This window comes from Megascapheus bottae, chromosome 13, assembly GCF_031878675.1.
Source record: "Megascapheus bottae isolate mThoBot1 chromosome 13, mThoBot2.hap1, whole genome shotgun sequence".
Lineage (NCBI taxonomy): Eukaryota > Metazoa > Chordata > Mammalia > Rodentia > Geomyidae > Megascapheus > Megascapheus bottae.
Window position 1 is genome coordinate 29,848,670 of NC_143521.1, and position 7,631 is coordinate 29,856,300.

The 7,631-nt window shown below is 39.2% G+C and overlaps 1 long non-coding RNA gene across 1 annotated transcript; it reads right to left on the bottom strand.

Annotated features, from left to right (window-relative positions):
* Nucleotides 1–288: 288 nt before the first annotated feature.
* Nucleotides 289–6,251, bottom strand: LOC150055743 (uncharacterized). The gene is made up of 3 exons (XR_016537459.1): nucleotides 6,204–6,251; nucleotides 2,572–2,679; nucleotides 289–886 (listed from the first exon to the last, which is right to left on the bottom strand). It is a non-coding gene; the product is annotated as an uncharacterized LOC150055743 (long non-coding RNA).
* Between the last annotated feature and the right edge of the window lie 1,380 nt (nucleotides 6,252–7,631).

Sequence of the window (7,631 nt, forward strand, 5' to 3'; positions counted from 1 at the left end):
GAGTAAGTGGGCCCTGGGAATTACTGATATATAATGTACAATGAGTAGTATAGGGTAAGTAGCAGTCGTGGGTAAATTGTGAAAGTTCAACATTTTGAGACATCGATCATAAATAACATTCTGCATCTGTATATCTTCCCTGTTTTGCATTGGTTGGGGGGGGGGAAATTGTCTTGTTTCTAGTGAGCTTTGGAAAATGGGGGTCAAAACGAAAAAATCTCTGGATAGAGATGTATTGGTTTAGGACTCTGAATAGCTTTGTCATTCCTTTTCCAGTGTTATATCAGACATGATATAGCATAAATAATCTTAAATATTTTAAGTAGCTTGTAAAATGATGGGGTAGTGCTTGGAATAGTGTGAGGCTGTCATATTGTCTGTGTCACTGCCATGTTCCAGGAATGGAGTACTGCCTATCAATGGTTCTCCATGGAGTTTTCGGAGCTCTATGACCTTAAAGTTGAGAGAAGGACTTTTGTGAGTTAGACTAACTTTGGTTAGAATCCTGGCTGTGTCATTTGGGGACCTGAGTTGGGTTATTTCTCCTCCTAGAGTATGGTTTCCTCCTGTGTAAGGTGTCATGAGATTGAGACAGTATGCACAAAGCAAGGAGCTTAAGGATACCTTAGCTGCTAATGCACAACCGTTTTTGTTGTTGTTGTTTGTTTGTTTGTTTTTTTTTTACCAATTCACACCCATCATTTTTCTGTTGGATCTTTGGCCTTTACCAAAGGCCACAGACTCAAAAGGAAATACTTCCATGGGAGTCTATGATGTCTTCAGAGGAATTTCCTGGGGGTAGAACCATGCAAGGTAGAATGAATTCCTCCTGGCCTTCCTCGGTGTTGCAAATGCTTAAGCAGTCAATCAGGTATACAAAGACACTCTGCTAACACAAACACAAAGACTGTCATTATTCAGATTTTTTTTTTTTTGCCAGTCCTGGGCCTGAACTCAGGGCCTAAGTGCTGTACTTGGGTTTTTGTTTTTTTTGTTCCTCAAGGCTAGAGCTCTACCACTTGAGCCTCAGCACCACTTCTGGCTTTTTTCTGTGTATGTGGTACCAAGGAATCAAATCTGGGTATTCGTGTATGCTAGTCAAGCATTCTACCACTAGGCCAAACTCCCAGCCCAATATTCAGATCTTTTAGCCTTCACATTAATTATTCTCAGGCAGGTGGATATGCTTTTGTTTGTTCCAATTCATTTCCTGTGTGTCCAGTAGATTAAAATATGACATATGAGTTTGGCCTAGTCGTAGAGTACTTGCCTAGCATTCATGAAGACCCAGGTTCTATTCCTCAGTACCACATACATAGAAAAAAACTGGAAGTGGTGCTGTGGCTCAAGTGGTAGAGTGCTAGCCTTGAGGGGAAAAACCTAAGGACAGAGTTCAGGCACTGAGTTCAAGCCCTAGGACTGGCAAACAAAAAAAAAGTGAGATACAATATTTAGGATAACTTGGGAGGGTAAAAAATACAGTCTCAATTGTGCATGCTCAGGGTGTACTAGGTTCAAAGCTGTACCACGGATGTTTGATTCATTTTTCCCATAATATAGCCCAACTTCTGTTAAAGCCATGCTGCCTTTCAATAAACATCAGAATTTCACTTTATCGTTTAAAAAAAATACAGTCTCCTCTTCCTCCTCTTCTACCTCCTCCTCCTCCTCCTCCTTCTCTTTTTCCTTTCCTTCTTTTGAAGCTACTAAATTTCTCACATGTGATTCATAAACATTCTAGTCTTTGGGATGGGTTATGAGTTCTACTACTCATAATCCCTCATTTATTTTAGCTAACGTTGTGGACACTTATTGCTTATTCTGAATCTGCTCATGAAAAGTCAGAGATCTTATCAGTCAAGTTCACAGCCACGGGTGTGGTATTGAACCACTTCCAGCCCTCTGAAGGCAAATAGAAGATTTAGACTTGTGGTGGTTCTCTCTTGTTGACTGTAGAAGCCATGAGCTAAGAGATAACCCTTGTGAGTCAGAAGTACTGCTAAAGAGATACCAGAATTCATAGTGAAAAGACCCTTGTTACTTCTTTGGGTATAGTGTCCTTTAAGCTTTATCCCCATGTGTCCAGCAACTTAGGATGGGAGTAGTCGTGGGCTGGGACTCTCCAAGAAGAGAAGTCTCAGACATCCGGATTCTGGAAAGCCTATGAGACTCTTCCCACATCTTAGTCCCCTGTGACCTTGAAGATGTCTAGAGGTGTTCATGGCTCTCAGGTGAGGCTATAGCATGTAGCTAGGAATGTAAATTGCTGTCTGTCTGTCTATCTATCTATCTATCTATCTATCTATCTATCTATCTATCTATCATCTCCAAAAGAACTGGGAGAAGAAACTTGAACAGATTTTTTTTTCCTCTTTGTTCATGATAAGCAGCATTATATTCTGTAGCTAAAAGATGGAAGCAAATGTAGAATCTATAAACAAGTAAGTAGATAAATGCAAATAAAATAAACAAATAAGATCTACTAAAGGACTTTGCAGACCCGACTTTCTAAGCTTTTTAGAATCTTCTTTGCCAGTACCTATGGCTATAACTATGTGAATATCCCCTCACCTTGAAACCTTTCTGGCTTCCCCAGCTGTCTGATTTCTTCAGCTCTTCAGCTCCATTTCACTTTTGCATCTTTTGCAGGCCCTTCTCTCACTGTGCTATCCAGTTTTCCTATGAATAGGATACATCAGGTAACAGTGTAGTTTTGATTCTGCTAATAATTTTCACTAAGAAAAATTTTCTAACTCTATATTAATATCTCATTAGCTCTTCTCTTGAGCCCTTTCTTCAAATTTCTTGGGCTTTCTATACCCATACGGAAAAGCCATTTACATAATTATGCAGGGGAGAAAGGACAGCTTTCCTTCCCCCCTCAGAGATTTACATTCTAGCTTTGTGTTGCATGCTTAATCATTAATATCTAGTTAAAAAGGAGTCCCTGGTAGATTGCTCATCATGCTACTTCTGTAAAAGAAACCTCATTTTTCTGTTGTTTACTGTACATTGAGCCACAGAAAGATAAGAAAATGAGGATCACTTTCCAAACATTATGAGTTAGCGATGGCAGTACTGATAGTCATTTATGGCTCCAAGGTAAACAATTCAGAATATTATGACTGGGCACACAGGCGGAAATGGAAATTTGTACCATGGCAACAGAAAAAGCTACAGAACCCCCACATCAATTTAACCAAGAAAATTCTGGAGAGATGTCCCCTCCAGGCCTTTTTTTAAAGCAAAGCATTTCTGTTAGCAAAGTTGGAAATAAAAAAAAACCCAAACTGCAAGTACCTTTATTGTAGCTTCTATTTTTACCTTTATATGTAAAGCAAGAATAAGAAAAAGTTTAAATCCCAATATAATTTTCATTCAAATTGACCTTTGAAAATAGTATTCTTTTATTGAAAGTTATTCTTTTATTGAAACTATCATTTCAGGTGATAACTAAAAATTAGAATTTTATTGCAAAACATCCAAAAAGGCTAATTTTTTGTTGCTCTATTTTCACAATTCAAAATAACTTACTAATTTAAGTTTCAAATAACTTTCTAAATAAGTTCCTCCATGAATTCGAGTTTTATTCATTTCCCATTTTTTATTATATAATAAAATTGATATCAGGAATTGAAAACTTTCACATGGAAAGAGGATTTGGTAACTTGCTTCTAAAAGGAGACAGATGTAATCATTTCTGCCTGTCAGGAGTTTTATCATCATCATTTCTGAGCTTTTTCTCTTGGGTCAGGCTTACTTCTGTTACTATGTGTATAAAGGAGTTGATGACCAAGGCCTGTAGGGTTTGTGTAGACAGCAGCTTGCAGGGGTCAGCCAGCAACTCTAGGCCATTCAGGCAAGGTTTAGTTTGGGAGGCCAGTAGGAGATGCTGGGCTCCCACAACACAACGTCAGGAGTCTAAGAGGAGCCAGGTGCAGTGCTTCCCGCCAGTAATCCTAGCTGCTTGGGAAGTAGACAGACCAAATAAAAAGTAAGGCCCTGTTTGAAAAATAAAGCAGAAAGGACTAGAATCAAGGCTCAACGGGTAGAGTGCCTGTCTTGAAAATGTAACGCCTGGGGACTGGAGGCCTGGCTCAGGTGGAAAAACATCAGCCAACGTGTGAAAGTGTCAGATATTGATTTGGAGTCCCACTCTCAGAGAAAATAAGAGTAAGGCTTTGAATCCTTGCCCCTAATCACACACACACACACACACGGAAATAAAATGGGGATTTGGGAATGCTAGTGTAAACCCCAATAAATCTATAGAAGATAACTTTCTTACTTCAGGCAGATGTTTTGTAAATATCTGGCCATATTTTTCAAGCTTTTCTAAATACTACTTACTCAAGTAAGAAGTATGTTTTATGGCATGATGTATCACACACCCCTAACTGGATCAGGGTTTCAGAAAGATCCGTGCCCTTTCCCTGGCAGGCACTATGATGTTGTCTGAACTCTTAGGTTCAGTTGTAGTTCATTTAAAGATGTTGGTCAGAAATTTACTAAACCAGTCTTATAATCAATTGATAGAAATCCACAAGTAAAGTACACTATCCTGGAGCTGGTAGAGACTGAATGAGATCAGTACCAAAAACCAAAGCACAAGACAAAGGAGGACAGATTTCTGCCTTTTAAGGAGATGGAAAGAAAGTTCCAGAGAGAACTAGAGTGTAAAATGAAACAGCAAAATAACACACTTAAGAATAAATACATCAAAGTAAGGACACGAACAAACTCTGAATCTCCACACAAGTTCATCATGGAAGTGTTGGCTCACTTAGGATCAATGCCTGGGGGTTATCTGGAGACACACAAGTAAATCCTGGCAGCTGGGAGAGTGATACTGACTGAATGAGGACCAGAGCAACGAATGTCACAGTTTAGTGCAGGAGCAGGTTTTGCTATAGAACCCTAAACTAGGGTTGGAGTACAGCATGTGTAATATAGAGGGAAGAAGAAACTAAAAAGAGAGAAGAGGTAGGTGGAAGTTCTGAGAACTACAGAAGAAAACTGCTCTTATCCCTATAAGTGAAACAGTGCAATTGTGCGACTTTTCTGAGGGAAAACACCTTCCCTTGACATTTGTTAGAGATAAAGAATATGGCAGTCTAACAAAAAGAATCTAATTATGATCTAATGAATGTATTTTCACTTTTATGGCATTAGATCAGGTTCTAATGCCACATAATAGAAAATGCAAGAGGAGAAGACTTCCCTTCTTGACACAAACCTCTAAATCTGAGCTGAACTTGAGCCATGACCTGGGAGACGGGCTGTCCATGGTTCTCTTGCCCCGACAGAATCCTCCACCCTGACTTGCAATGTCTCATATGCATCATTACTGTCATCATCTTCTTCCTCCTCTTCCTCCTCTTCTTTTTCTTCTTCCTCTTCCCCTTCCCCTCCTCCTCCTCCTCCTCCTCCTCCTCCTCCTCCTCCTCCTCCTCCTCCTCCTCTTCTTCTTCTTCTTCTTCTTCTTCTTCTTCTTCTTCTTCTTCTTCTTCTTCTTCTTCTTCTTCTTCTTCTTCCTCTTCTTTTTGGTGGGTCATGGGGTTTGAACTCTGGGCCTGGACACTATCCCTGACATTTTCTAGTGATTAATTGGAGATAAGAGTCTCCCAGTCTTTTGTGCCTGGGCTGGCTTTGAACTGCAATCCTCAGATCTGAGCCTCTTGAGTAGCTAGTATTACAGGTGTGAGCCATCTCGCCCAACTTACTGATTTTGTGTAAAACACAAAGTTTACAACCCATTTGAAAGTCTTTGTACTCCACAAGGCAGGATAGTAATCATTTATCAACCTTAAGTTGACAGATCTTTTGTAAGAACTCAACATGTCCTAGAAAGGAAACATATAGAAATAGCAATAAAGCATCGAAGTCAAGCTTTTTGTATTAGCAGTCTTATTTCAAATTAGTTTGCTTACACGACAGCACATTTGCTTACATGATATCTTTGTTGAGTTCCCAAATTTTTGTAGTCTTTCAATATCTCTGCCTACAGCGCAAATAGAATTCACCCTTGCTTTTCAAGACTGGGTTTCCCTACATTTGCAATGTAGACATACAGAAGATATCTAACAAGTACTAAGAGTGTACAAAAATACCAAATCCTACCAGGATAAGAAACTATCTTTCTTCTTTAATCTTGAACCTAAACAATACATCTCTATGAGTGCTAGCATATACTCGATGCTTACTTTTCTCTACCTTACACTCGAAATCATTTCCGGATCCAGTCATTTTCCTGCAAATGACATTTCACTTTTTTTTTCTTTTTGTGCCAGTATCAGGCTTGAACTCATCTCTCACTCAGCTTGTTTGATCAAGGCTGGTACACTACCACTTGAGCCATATCTCCAGTCCTCCATTTTGCTGGTTATTTGTTGTGGAGTTTTCTGCCTTTAAATTGAGATCCTCCAGGACTCAGCCTCTTGAGTAGCTAGCATTAAATACATTAGCCACCAGTGCCTGCCTTGATTTCATTTCTCTTATGATCCCATAATACCACATGGAACATAAGCACCATATCTTTATTCTCTCATCTCCTATTGAGCTGATTCCACTTTGGCTATTGTGAACATTGTTGCAATAAGGATTCCCCATACTGATTTCCACAGTGGTGATACTAGTTTACATTCTCACCAATACTCTGAGGGTTTTCCCCCCCACCCATCATTACCAGAGACATCTACTCTTCCTGTGGTATAGAGTAGTTCACAAACTAAACAAGTAGCAAGATGACGTAGGCTTTTCCTTGACATATTTAACATCACTTCCGATTTTACTTAATTTATACAATCATTTGGTAGTTATTCTTAGTTGGAATCTGGGGCAAAATCGTAAGACCAAATGTTTTGAGGAAGAGCTTTTAATCTCCTTTGGCAAAGTGGATGGTTATATGTCCATAAATTGTTTCCAAGTACGACTCATAATCATGTGTATCTCTGGAACGGTCTTGAGGTGACTCTTACATACTATTATGCTTCTGTCCTGAAGCCCCTTTCCTGGACTTCTGGGATGATTTTACATTTGTATGTCCTTAGTAACCTATTACCAAAGAAAATGCCAGACGGAGAGGCTGTATTTGATACCTGTATTGGCAATTGTCAGCTTGGTGCCTTTTCTTAATGTCTTACTAAACATTTGGTCTTTAAGACAAGAATGCCACCCCTGAATCACTGTCCACAGATGCTGTTACACTGCTGTGACAAAGACTCCCTATATGGGATGGGCCTTCTCTTCTCCAGACTCCATTAGCTGCTTCCCGTTGAAGTCACTGATTCTGTGGAACTGACAGAACGCCTTCTCTGTGGTGTGGCTCTCCACTGTTCATGATATCCCATGACTTGGGCCCAAGACATTTCCATGCCCGTTTTAACGTTAAGTTTAACGATCGTTAAATCATTTTTAGATGTACTAGAGATTTTTCCCTGACAGTTGTACTAACAATAAATTAAGGTAACTTAGGCTTAATTAGGTTGATTGAACTAATGAAATTACAAGCATTTAAAAAATTTGAATTACTTTAACAAGGATAGTCATTTCCTAAAATAATGAGTGTATCATTTGTTAACTGTCATTAGGCACCTGTTAGTTAAATAAGCTGGTAAAATTAAATTTTAAAA